Raw genomic sequence first — 15,444 nt, 5'->3', positions numbered from 1 at the left:
GCAAGGCAAGGCAAGGCAAGGCAAGGCAAGGCAAGGCAAGGCAAGGCAAGGCAAGGCAAGGCAAGGCAAGGCAAGGCAAGGCAAGGCAAGGCAAGGCAAGGCAAGGCAAGGCAAGGCAAGGCAAGGCAAGGCAAGGCAAGGCAAGGCAAGGCAAGGCAAGGCAAGGCAAGGCAAGGCAAGGCAAGGCAAGGCAAGGCAAGGCAAGGCAAGGCAAGGCAAGGCAAGGCAAGGCAAGGCAAGGCAAGGCAAGGCAAGGCAAGGCAAGGCAAGGCAAGGCAAGGCAAGGCAAGGCAAGGCAAGGCAAGGCAAGGCAAGGCAAGGCAAGGCAAGGCAAGGCAAGGCAAGGCAAGGCAAGGCAAGGCAAGGCAAGGCAAGGCAAGGCAAGGCAAGGCAAGGCAAGGCAAGGCAAGGCAAGGCAAGGCAAGGCAAGGCAAGGCAAGGCAAGGCAAGGCAAGGCAAGGCAAGGCAAGGCAAGGCAAGGCAAGGCAAGGCAAGGCAAGGCAAGGCAAGGCAAGGCAAGGCAAGGCAAGGCAAGGCAAGGCAAGGCAAGGCAAGGCAAGGCAAGGCAAGGCAAGGCAAGGCAAGGCAAGGCAAGGCAAGGCAAGGCAAGGCAAGGCAAGGCAAGGCAAGGCAAGGCAAGGCAAGGCAAGGCAAGGCAAGGCAAGGCAAGGCAAGGCAAGGCAAGGCAAGGCAAGGCAAGGCAAGGCAAGGCAAGGCAAGGCAAGGCAAGGCAAGGCAAGGCAAGGCAAGGCAAGGCAAGGCAAGGCAAGGCAAGGCAAGGCAAGGCAAGGCAAGGCAAGGCAAGGCAAGGCAAGGCAAGGCAAGGCAAGGCAAGGCAAGGCAAGGCAAGGCAAGGCAAGGCAAGGCAAGGCAAGGCAAGGCAAGGCAAGGCAAGGCAAGGCAAGGCAAGGCAAGGCAAGGCAAGGCAAGGCAAGGCAAGGCAAGGCAAGGCAAGGCAAGGCAAGGCAAGGCAAGGCAAGGCAAGGCAAGGCAAGGCAAGGCAAGGCAAGGCAAGGCAAGGCAAGGCAAGGCAAGGCAAGGCAAGGCAAGGCAAGGCAAGGCAAGGCAAGGCAAGGCAAGGCAAGGCAAGGCAAGGCAAGGCAAGGCAAGGCAAGGCAAGGCAAGGCAAGGCAAGGCAAGGCAAGGCAAGGCAAGGCAAGGCAAGGCAAGGCAAGGCAAGGCAAGGCAAGGCAAGGCAAGGCAAGGCAAGGCAAGGCAAGGCAAGGCAAGGCAAGGCAAGGCAAGGCAAGGCAAGGCAAGGCAAGGCAAGGCAAGGCAAGGCAAGGCAAGGCAAGGCAAGGCAAGGCAAGGCAAGGCAAGGCAAGGCAAGGCAAGGCAAGGCAAGGCAAGGCAAGGCAAGGCAAGGCAAGGCAAGGCAAGGCAAGGCAAGGCAAGGCAAGGCAAGGCAAGGCAAGGCAAGGCAAGGCAAGGCAAGGCAAGGCAAGGCAAGGCAAGGCAAGGCAAGGCAAGGCAAGGCAAGGCAAGGCAAGGCAAGGCAAGGCAAGGCAAGGCAAGGCAAGGCAAGGCAAGGCAAGGCAAGGCAAGGCAAGGCAAGGCAAGGCAAGGCAAGGCAAGGCAAGGCAAGGCAAGGCAAGGCAAGGCAAGGCAAGGCAAGGCAAGGCAAGGCAAGGCAAGGCAAGGCAAGGCAAGGCAAGGCAAGGCAAGGCAAGGCAAGGCAAGGCAAGGCAAGGCAAGGCAAGGCAAGGCAAGGCAAGGCAAGGCAAGGCAAGGCAAGGCAAGGCAAGGCAAGGCAAGGCAAGGCAAGGCAAGGCAAGGCAAGGCAAGGCAAGGCAAGGCAAGGCAAGGCAAGGCAAGGCAAGGCAAGGCAAGGCAAGGCAAGGCAAGGCAAGGCAAGGCAAGGCAAGGCAAGGCAAGGCAAGGCAAGGCAAGGCAAGGCAAGGCAAGGCAAGGCAAGGCAAGGCAAGGCAAGGCAAGGCAAGGCAAGGCAAGGCAAGGCAAGGCAAGGCAAGGCAAGGCAAGGCAAGGCAAGGCAAGGCAAGGCAAGGCAAGGCAAGGCAAGGCAAGGCAAGGCAAGGCAAGGCAAGGCAAGGCAAGGCAAGGCAAGGCAAGGCAAGGCAAGGCAAGGCAAGGCAAGGCAAGGCAAGGCAAGGCAAGGCAAGGCAAGGCAAGGCAAGGCAAGGCAAGGCAAGGCAAGGCAAGGCAAGGCAAGGCAAGGCAAGGCAAGGCAAGGCAAGGCAAGGCAAGGCAAGGCAAGGCAAGGCAAGGCAAGGCAAGGCAAGGCAAGGCAAGGCAAGGCAAGGCAAGGCAAGGCAAGGCAAGGCAAGGCAAGGCAAGGCAAGGCAAGGCAAGGCAAGGCAAGGCAAGGCAAGGCAAGGCAAGGCAAGGCAAGGCAAGGCAAGGCAAGGCAAGGCAAGGCAAGGCAAGGCAAGGCAAGGCAAGGCAAGGCAAGGCAAGGCAAGGCAAGGCAAGGCAAGGCAAGGCAAGGCAAGGCAAGGCAAGGCAAGGCAAGGCAAGGCAAGGCAAGGCAAGGCAAGGCAAGGCAAGGCAAGGCAAGGCAAGGCAAGGCAAGGCAAGGCAAGGCAAGGCAAGGCAAGGCAAGGCAAGGCAAGGCAAGGCAAGGCAAGGCAAGGCAAGGCAAGGCAAGGCAAGGCAAGGCAAGGCAAGGCAAGGCAAGGCAAGGCAAGGCAAGGCAAGGCAAGGCAAGGCAAGGCAAGGCAAGGCAAGGCAAGGCAAGGCAAGGCAAGGCAAGGCAAGGCAAGGCAAGGCAAGGCAAGGCAAGGCAAGGCAAGGCAAGGCAAGGCAAGGCAAGGCAAGGCAAGGCAAGGCAAGGCAAGGCAAGGCAAGGCAAGGCAAGGCAAGGCAAGGCAAGGCAAGGCAAGGCAAGGCAAGGCAAGGCAAGGCAAGGCAAGGCAAGGCAAGGCAAGGCAAGGCAAGGCAAGGCAAGGCAAGGCAAGGCAAGGCAAGGCAAGGCAAGGCAAGGCAAGGCAAGGCAAGGCAAGGCAAGGCAAGGCAAGGCAAGGCAAGGCAAGGCAAGGCAAGGCAAGGCAAGGCAAGGCAAGGCAAGGCAAGGCAAGGCAAGGCAAGGCAAGGCAAGGCAAGGCAAGGCAAGGCAAGGCAAGGCAAGGCAAGGCAAGGCAAGGCAAGGCAAGGCAAGGCAAGGCAAGGCAAGGCAAGGCAAGGCAAGGCAAGGCAAGGCAAGGCAAGGCAAGGCAAGGCAAGGCAAGGCAAGGCAAGGCAAGGCAAGGCAAGGCAAGGCAAGGCAAGGCAAGGCAAGGCAAGGCAAGGCAAGGCAAGGCAAGGCAAGGCAAGGCAAGGCAAGGCAAGGCAAGGCAAGGCAAGGCAAGGCAAGGCAAGGCAAGGCAAGGCAAGGCAAGGCAAGGCAAGGCAAGGCAAGGCAAGGCAAGGCAAGGCAAGGCAAGGCAAGGCAAGGCAAGGCAAGGCAAGGCAAGGCAAGGCAAGGCAAGGCAAGGCAAGGCAAGGCAAGGCAAGGCAAGGCAAGGCAAGGCAAGGCAAGGCAAGGCAAGGCAAGGCAAGGCAAGGCAAGGCAAGGCAAGGCAAGGCAAGGCAAGGCAAGGCAAGGCAAGGCAAGGCAAGGCAAGGCAAGGCAAGGCAAGGCAAGGCAAGGCAAGGCAAGGCAAGGCAAGGCAAGGCAAGGCAAGGCAAGGCAAGGCAAGGCAAGGCAAGGCAAGGCAAGGCAAGGCAAGGCAAGGCAAGGCAAGGCAAGGCAAGGCAAGGCAAGGCAAGGCAAGGCAAGGCAAGGCAAGGCAAGGCAAGGCAAGGCAAGGCAAGGCAAGGCAAGGCAAGGCAAGGCAAGGCAAGGCAAGGCAAGGCAAGGCAAGGCAAGGCAAGGCAAGGCAAGGCAAGGCAAGGCAAGGCAAGGCAAGGCAAGGCAAGGCAAGGCAAGGCAAGGCAAGGCAAGGCAAGGCAAGGCAAGGCAAGGCAAGGCAAGGCAAGGCAAGGCAAGGCAAGGCAAGGCAAGGCAAGGCAAGGCAAGGCAAGGCAAGGCAAGGCAAGGCAAGGCAAGGCAAGGCAAGGCAAGGCAAGGCAAGGCAAGGCAAGGCAAGGCAAGGCAAGGCAAGGCAAGGCAAGGCAAGGCAAGGCAAGGCAAGGCAAGGCAAGGCAAGGCAAGGCAAGGCAAGGCAAGGCAAGGCAAGGCAAGGCAAGGCAAGGCAAGGCAAGGCAAGGCAAGGCAAGGCAAGGCAAGGCAAGGCAAGGCAAGGCAAGGCAAGGCAAGGCAAGGCAAGGCAAGGCAAGGCAAGGCAAGGCAAGGCAAGGCAAGGCAAGGCAAGGCAAGGCAAGGCAAGGCAAGGCAAGGCAAGGCAAGGCAAGGCAAGGCAAGGCAAGGCAAGGCAAGGCAAGGCAAGGCAAGGCAAGGCAAGGCAAGGCAAGGCAAGGCAAGGCAAGGCAAGGCAAGGCAAGGCAAGGCAAGGCAAGGCAAGGCAAGGCAAGGCAAGGCAAGGCAAGGCAAGGCAAGGCAAGGCAAGGCAAGGCAAGGCAAGGCAAGGCAAGGCAAGGCAAGGCAAGGCAAGGCAAGGCAAGGCAAGGCAAGGCAAGGCAAGGCAAGGCAAGGCAAGGCAAGGCAAGGCAAGGCAAGGCAAGGCAAGGCAAGGCAAGGCAAGGCAAGGCAAGGCAAGGCAAGGCAAGGCAAGGCAAGGCAAGGCAAGGCAAGGCAAGGCAAGGCAAGGCAAGGCAAGGCAAGGCAAGGCAAGGCAAGGCAAGGCAAGGCAAGGCAAGGCAAGGCAAGGCAAGGCAAGGCAAGGCAAGGCAAGGCAAGGCAAGGCAAGGCAAGGCAAGGCAAGGCAAGGCAAGGCAAGGCAAGGCAAGGCAAGGCAAGGCAAGGCAAGGCAAGGCAAGGAAAGGAAAATATTTTTAACACAGACATGACTTTAAGGAAAATAAATTTCTAGAGTGAAGCCCTAAGTCCTTTTGAAAATAATAATGACAACAGTCAAGTTCTGCATGATTGATTCTTAACTTCTAGTGTAGAAATCCAGATAATTTCAGTGGTTTACTGAATGTGACTAAAATATTTTTTTTAATACTTCGTTATTTACCAGAAACAGAAATTCAACCTGACAGTTTTTTGCTCTTTAAAAGTTTTTGTATTTTTGTTTGGTTGGTTGGTTGTTTTCGCTTGGTTAGTTTTGTTTGTTTGTTTGTTTTGTAAATTACCTTTCTATATCACAAAAGAGGATTTTATTTTTCAGAGATTTCTGATCCGACTCTCTAGGTCAGAAGAGCATTGGTGGCAGCCATCAAAGGGCATCTGGTATACCATGCAGCTCTGCCCACCCCACTGCCTTTTTTGCTGATGATGTCAAGGACTGAAGGTTAACCCAGAGCAAAGATAGCACACATGAGGGTTCCAAGAGCCAAACAGCTCCTCAAATGCTTTGCCACGACTTGGTATTTAAAGCATGGGCTGCCATGACTGAAATCTAACACCTAATCGCTCAGCCTTCAAAAGGCTGGACAACCTCATGGCAAAGCCATTAGATTCTGGAGGTCTCCCTTAGTGGCATATATACAATAAAAGAAGTCTGTAATGTCATATTTCAGTGAACCAAAATCTCATATTTTCTTAACTGTTCGTTACTGCTTTTTGTTTTTTCTAAGTCTGAGAGAGAAATGTAAGTAGATTTCCCAGTGATGTTGGTGATGTGACTATCACAGCAATTAACTGATTGCATCTGGGATAACAGCTATCAGCAATATTACTTATGGGTTATTTTTAGCTGTACACATTGCATGGAAAAATGAGATGCCCAATAAAGGAGACTTGCTGCATCTTTCATACCTCAAATGGGAAAAAGGAGGGCAGACATGTTTTGTCTGTTCTGTTTTTGTCAAACAAACTGAGCTCTGATCTTATGGATGAGTCTGGAAGGCTGTGAGTGTCACTATCTCATTATACAGGGCACTTTGGTTACTTCCACGGATGATTCAGCAGAATGTGCAGAAGTAGAGAAGTGACACATTTGTGATTTCTGAGGCCTTCTTCCAGCAGAGATTTACAGTAACTGATGATGAGACATATTTTTAACTATTCCTAATGTATACAAAAAGCCCAAACTTGAACTATTACGTGTCCTCTGCATGCATCAGTCTCTCACATGTTTTAGCCATCTTGACAATTCAAGACTTTGCTGTTTTTAAGAGTTTACAATGTAAAAAAGAATTGCACTTTGGTTTAGTTAAGGTTTCTGGATTAATGTACGTGGATGTTTCTGTTGTTGATAAGCATCAGAGTGTCTGTTCAATAGTGAGAATAAATATACGTGCATCTCAGAAATGAGGAAGAATGGAGAAATTTCCCTACAATTAAGATTTCAAAAGGCTATTCTTCTAGGTCCATAAGAAGAAACTTTCTGAAGTCCCACCACCAGCATGCTTTTTGTCTTTTTATTTTACATGCAATACACTATGTAAGTGAGGTACGAAAAACACATTTTCTTTGGTATTGTGTCTACTGAAATGAGGTTTTGCTAAGGCAAAATCATGGGGTTTAACAATCTAAGGTTAAGGTCCAGCCTCCTAAACCATTATGTGTGTCTCCTTCTCTGGAGATTGGGAGCCAAGACATCTATCTGTATGATATCTACTATTGAGGCACACATATAATTTATTTGATTAACTTCGGGAATGAATCCCATGACAAATCAACTCCTGGCATAAAGCTTGCTTAGGTCTCTGCCTGCTGATGTGAGGGAGCTATTAGAAAACATTTTGTGAGATGAAAACAGAAGTGCCATGAAAATGTCTCAGATATGAGGTGGCAGCAGACTTGAATATCTGAAGGTACCCACAATTACCAGGAGACTTCTCCTTATAATGGATGTAATGAGTTGTATCAGGTTTTGGAGTTACACAGGCTAATAGGTGGATTGAACTGGCACAGAATGAGTTTAAAAGGTTCAGGGATGTGCATATGATTCAAGGAGCAGTACCAGGAAATATCCCTGGCCAGGATGCCCCAGGAAATCACATTTGGTTTTGCTCCATTAAATGTCTCCTGCCAGCTGCCTGGCTGCTGTGTCAGCTCTTCAAGCCTGTCATGGCGCTGCCTACTGGCAGCTCTTACGACATTGCAAGGAAACCTCTAACAAAACTTGCTGCTCCTGCAGTCGCCTCTTCTCCCCCTCTCCAGGAGTGCAGAAGAGATTGCTGAGGACACCAGGACATCTTCTGACATGGCCTGTGCAGCCAGGACATGGAGGTGTTTGGAGCACAGTGTGCTGCAGATCCAGGGTAGGTATTGCTGTCTATCCGACAGATTTCAGCTCAGGTTTCGGATTTGAGCTCTGAGAGCTACTTCGAGCTGGTATGGTGGACCAGTGTGTGCTGCTGAGCAGGGGTCATTCTGACACAGAGGAGAGCTTGCAGTGGTTCCTGTTCCCATGCATGACACACAGCAACCCAAATGGCCCAGAGAGAGAGGCTCCTAGAGAGAGGCCACAGCAGTGTGCTGCAAATGGGCCTGGCACAGACCCACCTCCGGGGACAGAGATGGGAGCCAGAGGGGTGAATCTTGCTCTGCCCGTAGAGAACCTGGCCAGGTAAGCAAAGGCAGCTCCAAGTACTGCTTGCCCAGAGGTGCAAGCACACCCAGCAGCCCAAGCACTGCACTGCAGATCGCAGGTCCCATCTGCTGCACAGCTCTTGCACCTTGGCCCAAAAACTGGGGTGAGGACTGAAGAAGGGATATGAAAATGCCAAAAGAGCAGACTGTGAACTTCTGACCAGGACCCAGATTAAACTTTCCTGGCACTTAAGGATGCTCTCCACAGAGCACACACGGCAGGACCCAGAGTGCCTGTGGTCTCCTCCATGGCCGCGACTTGGGTGGCTCTGGATTCCTCCACACAAGCATCTCCGCCTGGAGCCGCAGCCAGCTGTGCCAGCAGCACGGAGACCGGAGCTGGTTCGATATCTCTGCTAAGTGACTCATTGCAGGAATCCAACTTCTGGTGCCGTCACGGGGATCCTACTCTCACTGCAGTGCCGTCGCCCCGAGCGAGCGAGGAAGGAGCGGGCTCTGGAGCCAAGCCTGCAGCCTCCGCTGTTGCTCTCAGCATGGGCTCACATTCCTCCAGCACAGCTGCATCACGTCGCACAGGGCTTTGCATTGCTGGAGGACAGTGCCACTGGCAGGCCTGAGCACTCCTATCTGCTTTGTCAGGAAAACAACTGTTAGGGCCAGCTTCGGTCCCGTAGTCACGATTCCCCCATCCACACAAGGCTGCATGGGGAAGGTGGGGGTGCCTCAGGGCAGGAGCTGACTCCCTGCCACCAGCTCTGCTGCTGAAGTAATGCTGTGAGATACAGCATAGCCTTGTCTGCAGGGGGAGAGCCCTGAATTACAATCTGAATTAGCTTTAAGTGGATTAGTTACACCCTATCAAACTCTGTGCATGTTGCTATTCAGAATTACAGTGACCTGATTTCAGCACAACTTAATTCCACTCATAATGTGGTTAACCTAAATCTTAAGATGAATGCTTTATTACAGCTGGTAAATCTGCTTTGCACCTCTGCTTAATTTGGATTAACTTCCCAGAGGGACCATCCGTGCTTGAGCCCTGCTGGTGGCCAACTCGGGTTAAAGCCTCTGCTGCTGTCCCTGCCACTGTCACTGCCAGGAGGTGGAGTGCTCCCTGCCACAAGCTGAAGGAGCAGAAGAGGGTCAGTTACTGTGGACTACTGCCATAAGTCAACACTCAAAGCCCTTCTCTCTCTAGCTTTATCACCACCTGCCTCCTTAGGCAGGTACCACAGAGTCTCAGGGCCAGGACAGTGATGTGGGAGAAGGAGGTGCCACCACCCTGGGATGGGACAATCTAACACTGTTGCTATGGAGAAACAAGGAGGTTCCCAGCTGAGGGGAGGAAAACTGTCCTGGCAGCACCCCCTTTTCCCAGGCAGAGGAGGGAGGTACACCACGGGTCCTCTTTAGCCTTCAAGGTAATCCCTGCAGTGGAATTCCCCACTCACATGGATGCTTCTGTAGACTGCTACTTCCCAAACCCTTGCACAGGCAAGTCAATATTTCCTAAACGTGATGAGTCCAATGGTCAAGACGACCCAGAAGGGTATCTGGGCATCACCACTAACCAAGGAACAACATTGCAATCTTTGATTGCAGAGCTCTCCTACAACCACAGGGCATTTCTGCCCCTCTGGTGTGTGCACTTGGATGTGTTTCTTACCACTCTGAAATGATCAGCAAGAATCTGGTTCTGCCTGAATCTGAGCATTTTTCACTTTATGAATATTTGTCTAAGATGTCTGATTATTAAGGCCAAATGAAGCCTTCACTTCCTCTATAAATATTTGTGCAATGACCTATAACTACTGGCCAACATGCCTGCCAGCACTCCATTAGATGACATCCCATTTTACAATTAACTATTATCATTTGATAACCTCTTGAGGTTAAGAATACAGATGTAAGATCTCCAAGATTTCTGATGGGAATACTTCATATCAGAAGTATGTTTCCCTTGAGGATGACATCACCACAGGGACACATTTTTCAAATAGTTTGGCCATCATATTTTGAAAGCTTCTTTAGAAATACAAAAATTATTTTTGAGCCCTAAAAGAACTTTTCTATCGGTTTCAAGTAAACATACTACCATTTAACTCTTTTGAAAGCCCTGCACAATAACAACAAAAAGTGTCATGGGAAACAAAGACAAGTATTGTTGTGTAGCCAAAGAAAGAAGTATGTCCAATATACAGTGTATATATTACCTGACAAAAAAGTTCTTTGCTGAATGCTATCCTAGCTTTTTGTGTGTGTGTGTGATGAAATAGTTCAAGTGGTGCCTAAGTCACAGTTTCAGATCAGGACCCTGACAGATTGTGGAGCTGGACTCCAGGTTCAAATCTAAGAAATCTCTGTGCACTATGAAGCATTAGCTAACCTAAAGCCCTAAGCCTGAACCCCTCCCAGACATCAAACTCTGGTAAAAGTTGGATGTAAATTTAGTCTTGCCTCTGATTATAGACAGGACTTTTACCAGTGCCTGGGTACTGAAGGTAAATCAGGCAGAACCCTGCTCAGTTTGGGTCCTCTTCTGCTGGCTGCTGCAAAGAGCCCTGCTGGCTGCTGCAAAGAGCCAACCATGTATGACTGACAAGGCCACGGGCTCTTGGGTCTTTATTGTAGGACAGCACTAAATAAATGAACATTCATTACCTCTTTTTTTTTTTTCCTTGTAGCTGATGAGCAGGTCTATAATTGCTCTGAGATGTTCTCTTACTTCCATTTATCATGCTAGATTAAAAATCTCATGTAACCTCAGTAAAATCTCATGAAGTATTACTCCATCATTCAAAAGGTAGCCATGATCTAATTAGTATTATCTTTATAAAACCTCATTTACTTATAATGTTATTTTGATAATATAGTATGCAAAATCATCCAAATGAGACTTTAAATTTACCCTAAAGACAATATTCAAACTAAGAATGTGCACTTGAACTTCATTAAATAAGACTAGTTTAAGTGCCAAACCCCATTAATGCTTCTTGAATGCAGCACTAAAGTCACTTCCATTCTCAAAGGCTTCATAGAATTTCTAATAGTTTGATAGACAATCTCTAAAGATGTGTCTAACAGGAATGACGAACATAACAAAGCATAATTTAAGCAATTAATTAGGTCTGAAATCTTAGTGTAGAATTAACATTGTGTGTCTAAGTTTCATAGTTTGAAAACCCATGGTATATTTTAAAATGTGAGTAGTTTATCTGAGCTTTAAGAAGGAAAACAAAGTCAGTGTTGCTTTCAGAAAGCTGTATTAATACCTATGTGTCTTGATGGGTGTATTTATATTGTGAGACATATTAACTAATAAAAGAATGGTACCTTAAGGTAAACTGTTCTTCACTTCCACCAGTTTAGACAGCCAACAGTTTGGGTGTGTTGATAATAGAGGAAAACAATGGCTCCCATTGGCAAGGGCACCCACTCCTCTGTTGCATGTGCTCAGAGACTTTGCACCACTGGAAGGGAGACCCTGAAAAGCAAATTGCGGCATGTCCACATAACAGCAAAATACAGGCTGTTTTAAAAAACATCAGTGAAAGAGTGTTAGACTACTGCTGAGAAAGTGGTCCATCCATTTTCCAGCCTATGCAGAAATCTTGTGATAAGCTTCATCTTAGTCTTTTCAGAATACATACAAAATTCAGTTGTGCTATGTGGGTTGGAAAACTGAGCGAAAGAAAAATATGTATCTATATACAGACTTTTTTATGTTTTATATTGCAGTATAACTGTCACTCTGGTCATCTTTCTTATCCTGCAAGGAAATGATCTTCTTTTATAGGGATAACAGCTTGCAAGTCTGTTTTCCGTGAGACACCTCCCAAAATAAATTAAGTGTATACAAAGTGGGACAAGTATTCCTTCTTTTTCTTTCTCTCCCACTTCACTTTTATTGTACTTAGGCATTTATACCACACATACTAATAAATTGAATTTTCCACTACATCATACTGATGTAGATTGTGAAAAAGGAAAATAGAGTATAATCAGATTCTGTTAGGTAATATGGCTCTCGCCTCTACCTTTCTATCATATTAAAAACGGTCAACAGTCTTGGGATTACATCAAATCTATTGCTCAGAAAAATACTTTAACTACACATAAACTAACAGTATAGTTAAAACATAAAGAACATACTTAAAGACCAAGCAACGTGATACAGAAATGCGATGATGCCTTTTTGATATGAACACTGGTCTAAGAATAGAAAGAGAAAAAGAAATTCACAGGAATTGTGGTTTAAGTTGATAAACACATGAAAGTGCATGAAATATGCATTTACTGCTCTAACAGTCCATGAGAAATTGTCACTCCAAGAAGAAATATTTGCAAAGCATAGAGAAGTTCTTAGAGTAACACCAAATTAAATAGATTTCGTTGTCAGTTTTTGACATTACTAGACAAAAGACCACAAATCAGTAATACAGACTAATTCTAATGTGACCTAAAATTATAGAAACATAAGAGAAGGAATGAAAAAACTTTCAAATTTAGTTTAAAAGTACAGATGTCTTTGTTTTTTCATTGGCAACTTCAGCACTATTGCCTTTGGACATTTTATTTTTAAGAAACATCTGTCCAATTTGGATCTGTCATACTGCAACTGTGATTAGTTAGAGATGTTACAGAAAGCAAAATTATTTATGCAAGTAAAGTCTATAGAGATAGTATCTCATGAATACAAAGTAATAAACTTCGTGAGAATGACAATTTGAATTTTTCTATTGTCTTTTACCCATGGAGCCTAAACCACCTGAAAAGCATTATTTAATTGTATATTGCATAACCTAGAGAGATAGACAGGATGCATAACTAAAGCTCTGTAAGACTCCACTGAGACGGAAAACAGCACATATTCAGAAGTAGGAGTGCAATACCACAACTTCAGAGGACACGAGGGTGGAAGTCAATGAAAATTCAAGAACACGTAAGCAGGTAGCCTGTAATTATTTATGTTATGGTTGGCTGAGCTATCACCTTTAACATCAAAGCACTTGGGGTCCCTACTCCGTGATGCTTACAACCACAAGTGGACGGTCATTCTTCCCCTCCAAATATGGCAGTGGTAACTGCTCTGTTTTAAATCGTTTTTGTGAGAACTTTGAGATAAATTTTAGAGCTGGACAAAAAAATTTTAGACAAATAGTTTACTCGCCAAAAAATGCAGGATGACTGAAGTTATTTGGGAGCTTGGATTGAATTCAGCAAATTGTTTCAGCCAAACAATGTGGGGGAGGAAAGTAGAATTCTGAAAATGTGAAACATTTTGTTCTGACATTATCAAAATTACAAAATTCTTCCTTTATTTTCTTCTTTTTAGTTCAAGCATTAGAAAAAGTGGGCAGTGTAATCAAAAGAGAAGAAAAGAGGAGAATGACACACCACAAGAAAAACCTGGAGTGTGTCACACTTGGAAGCTTTTCAGTCCGACCATTTCCAGTTTGTGCAAGAAAGTCTCCAAATGAGAATGAGCTGTACCACAGAGAATAAGGATACGTGCACATTCCAGCTGAGAACATATTTCTCCTGTGAGTTAGAGCAAAGATGCACCAGTTGAAAGCTGGAAAATGCCGTTACTGAAGTCTACCAGTTTGATCTATTTGCTTGTCTTACATAACATGTTTGATGAGAAGTGATTTAGATGGCTTCTCATCTGCCTTGACTGAACTATTTTTGCACGGGTCATCCTCTGCCTTTTAGTGGTTACAAATATCAAGTAGACAAAACTATCAGTACTCTGGAATTGACCACACATCTTAGTCAAATGCTTCTCTTAGCAGACTACAGTTGCCTAGAGCTGACAAGTGCAGAACAAAGTTAAAGCTGTCTTACCTGCTCACCAGAGGACTGTTTTGTGGCTGAGGAGACATCACCTGGCGACTGAGGAACCAGCTAAAAGCAATTATTTTCCCACTCACCAGCAGAGCAGCATGCAACTTTTCTTGAACTCTGGAAAACCCATTGAATATAATCCACGTGACTTAAAATGATTGTCCTATGGCATACATTGGGCTAGTACAGTTATACAAATGGCCACAGCCAACTAGCTCAAGATCAAGGAATCCAAGAAAAATAAATCAACCTTTGCACATTCTCTTGTCCCAAGCTCCCCAGCAAGATCTTCAGCTGCAGCTGAAGGTCAAGACCAGTGACTGTATTAGTTTCTGAGCCCTAAAATACTGCCTTAAAGAACAAAAAAAAAGAAAAAAAATAAATGTATCTAAGCCTTTGTGCTAGAAACCAATTCTAACCGTGGCTCTCATCTCAGCAGTCAGAGGTAAGAGCAGCTCTCGTGGCACTGCTGTGTACATTCAGAGAATGTCTGGCAGAGATGGCACTCTGATAGGACCAAACAGTTGTTCTAGCAGACTGAGCTGCTCAGGCTGCAGATTTGGAACTGACTATTTAAAGTGTTTGGGAGACCCTATGACTCAAGCCCTAGCATTGAACTCCTGCTTGATAACAGACAGAGGGAGAGTGCTTACTCATAAACATGAGTGATGTTCAAATGTCTGAAATATCATTCCTTCCACTGTAGGAAACTGGCAGGGAAGCAAAAGATTAGAGGACCTACAAAGATGCATAGCTCAGGGACGTGCGGGAGGCTCTGACCCATTTCTGGCTGGGTGTGTGAGCCTTCTCTCAGGGGCATGTTGACCAATCATCCGCAATACAAACCTTCAAGCCCTGGCAATTCACCTTGAACCTCAGAGACTCTGGAGTCTGACCCCAATCTGTTGTTGCTCATGCAGTCTGGATGGATTGGGCAGCCCTCAACAAACTACAGCTTCCACTGCTGGCAGAAATCCCAAGCTCAGCTGTACTGAGGCTCGATGGCTTCTCTTGCCCTTTGAGAGCTCATATAAGCTCCCTTGCAAGGCAAGAATCTGGCATCCAGAGCTGCAGCTACTAAACTCCATTTACAGTCATCTGCATATGATTTGCCATATGGAGCTGAGGCACCACACTGTTGTGAAGGGAGAAGAGAGATGTGGAGGAGTGAAAAACACTCCTATAGGATCCAAATCTTGTTTCAATATTTTCGTAGGTTCATTCACTTTTGCGGTGCACAAGGAATGGGAACAGAGGAACTTTTGAGTATGTGTATGGCAGACTCACACACGATGCACTGGGCTGTTGATGTGAATTTGGCTGAGCTTTACAATGGCCATATATTGACTCATGTTAGGAAGCAGCTCATCCCAGCTGTGTTTGTTCTGATGCTGATTTCTGGTTAGGGGTCTTCTCAGGGCCCAGAAGTTGTTATCCACAGTGGTGTGTGGGAAAATGCAGTTCACTTCCACAGGGAAAACCTTCTGCTACCAAGATAACAGAGAACAGGTGTTGAAATCACCAAAAAGAGTGCTATGCTGCTAGCTGACTAGAGCCACAACAGGGTATGAAACAGAAACTTGTTCTGGACTTGAGTTTGACTGATTTTGGTGTGAATGACCTCTATCCTATTGACCACAGTGGTCTATTTTCCTGTTTGCTTCTTCAGAAGCTACCTGACTACCATTTATTTCAGCATACTTTTCCCTCCCCAGCTCACATTTGTGAAATATATGTATATATATTCTCAGGCTCCAAGCCTGTTGGAGTTCAAGTCTGCCAGCTGATCTGCTCTTGAGAGCACCACCTCATCTGATTCATCCTCATTAGCAAACAGTAAAGTATTTTACATAGCTTTTCTATTTGAACGGGTTCAAAAACACACCAGAGCAGCCCCACCAGCAAACCCAATGGTCAGTAATATCTGCAGGAAGGAAGCAATGAGAAGGCAGAACTGGGAAGGGGTGGATACTCTACACAGCAAGTTGAAATGACTTGTCACAGACCGCAGTGCAGAACAGAACACATACCTGATTTCCATGTTGGCCTAAACTTCAAACTGATATTTATTCTGACATTTAAAAGCAACAGAAAAA

General features: G+C 47.5%; 1 long non-coding RNA gene across 2 annotated transcripts in view; it reads right to left on the bottom strand.

The window, feature by feature from the left end:
- Window positions 1-13,875, bottom strand: part of LOC308189222 — a 44,935-nt gene extending 31,060 nt beyond the window's left edge. The window contains exons 1-3 of one of the 2 annotated variants that reach the window (XR_013946157.1): window positions 13,599-13,875; window positions 13,349-13,465; window positions 10,835-10,985 (exon numbers count right to left, since the gene is read on the bottom strand). This is a non-coding gene — a long non-coding RNA (uncharacterized lncRNA). Of the gene's footprint in view, window positions 1-10,834; window positions 10,986-13,348 lie in introns of both variants that reach the window. The other variant, XR_013946156.1, reaches the window with a different exon arrangement.
- Between the last annotated feature and the right edge of the window lie 1,569 nt (window positions 13,876-15,444).

This window comes from Anser brachyrhynchus (genome assembly GCF_964034855.1).
Source record: "Anser brachyrhynchus genome assembly, chromosome: 2".
Classification (NCBI taxonomy): Eukaryota; Metazoa; Chordata; class Aves; order Anseriformes; family Anatidae; genus Anser; species Anser brachyrhynchus.
Note: the sequence above shows the minus strand (reverse complement) of the source record. Positions and strands in the feature narration are given on the sequence as shown.